Source organism: Camelina sativa, chromosome 10 (assembly GCF_000633955.1).
Source record: "Camelina sativa cultivar DH55 chromosome 10, Cs, whole genome shotgun sequence".
Classification (NCBI taxonomy): Eukaryota; Viridiplantae; Streptophyta; class Magnoliopsida; order Brassicales; family Brassicaceae; genus Camelina; species Camelina sativa.
This window is the reverse complement of record NC_025694.1, coordinates 14731626-14733184: the sequence shown is the minus strand read 5'-3', so window position 1 is coordinate 14733184 and position 1559 is coordinate 14731626.

Below are 1559 nucleotides of genomic sequence, written 5' to 3'. Positions count from 1 at the left end.
TGGTTTACCTGTTAAAATGGCGTTTGCGTTGGTATTGCCCATATCATCTCCTTTGTTCAACTTGCAATAAATCAAGATCTCTGGATAAATCTGAGAAATTGAAACAGAGAGCAATAAGAGGCGATTTTAGCTGAACGGAGGGTTCCGAGTAGTGTTTGTGTCTGCTGGATTAAAGCATGTTTGGTGTTTTATTGAATTCTGTTAGTATAAATTAGTTAAATGCTTATTAGTTGGCGTCACTTTGTTAGGACCCTACGCAACATTATGAGACCATATGATATGTAAATGTTTCATACAAAACCGTAAGGACAATTCTATTTCTATTTCTAAGTTGGAGGCACAATACATCTAATATTGGACCATTTTAAAGTGAGAGGGCCAACCACTAAATTAAGAATTTTATTTTAGCCATAACTATAGTGTTTCAAGAACTCACCAAATCTCTACATAAATTTGTGAAATAAACACTTAATTAGTAGTATCTACTAAAATCTAGACTTGTATAAAACAATGGATATTATGATAAATCAGAGTAAAAACTTAAAAGATAGATAAATAATATATAATAAGAAAAATATCACTAAAATGCTAGTTTTATAATAATCAAGTAAAATCTTGTACCGGAATAATAATATATGTCCATCTATAAAAAATATACATAGATATATATATATATATATATCTCATTTACAATAACTAAACAGATTTCGAATATCAAAAGCCAAAGGGTGTGGGTGTAGTTTTGTAAATCGTCTCTATAATTTGAAAAAAAAAAGATATATTTTTCTTGTTTTTGGTTTTTGTAATTTTTGTCTCCTATCCACAACACGCACACTAGTTTATAGATTCTAGATATTTTTGTTCTTTTCTTTTTGTTGTGAATCATAAAATACCATTCAAAACCCAATTATTGGTATTTTTCATAGTCACATCAAATTGAACTCGACAGAATTTTCCATAATACTTTGTCTTTGTTAATGAACAAGAGGTAGATTCTAGAGTTTTATATATTTACGAGTCTATGGCCCAACCATTGTTCCAACCATTCATTTTTTTTTTCTAAAAAAAGAATTATTTCCAACCATTCTTTGGTCCTTGGAATACATAAATTTTTGTTAATGATTCAATGTTTGGTGAGCTAATAGAGTATTAAGAACTTACAAGGGACTAATGGTGGTGGGTCAATATGTTCATCCCTTTTTAAGTGAGGAAATTATTCATAAATATATATAATTCTAATATTGATAAGAAAACTCTTATGATGAGCCAATGGACCTCTCATCTTAAATAATTTTTCTTCTCTAACTTTTATCTTGGATTATATAATTTAAATGATTTGAGCTACAAAATAGCCAATAAACAGCTTTCAACTTTTGAAAGCATTCTCTCTTCTTTTACGTTTAATTTAAAACATAAGAGGTCTTCTTTTCTTGTTTTTTTTGCTGGAATACCTCAAACCAATCCTTTTTGTAATACTTAATCTTAGAAAATAAATTTAAGTAGTAAGATTAACAAAAGTATTGTATGGACATCATTTGAATTAGTTCACATTGAATTAT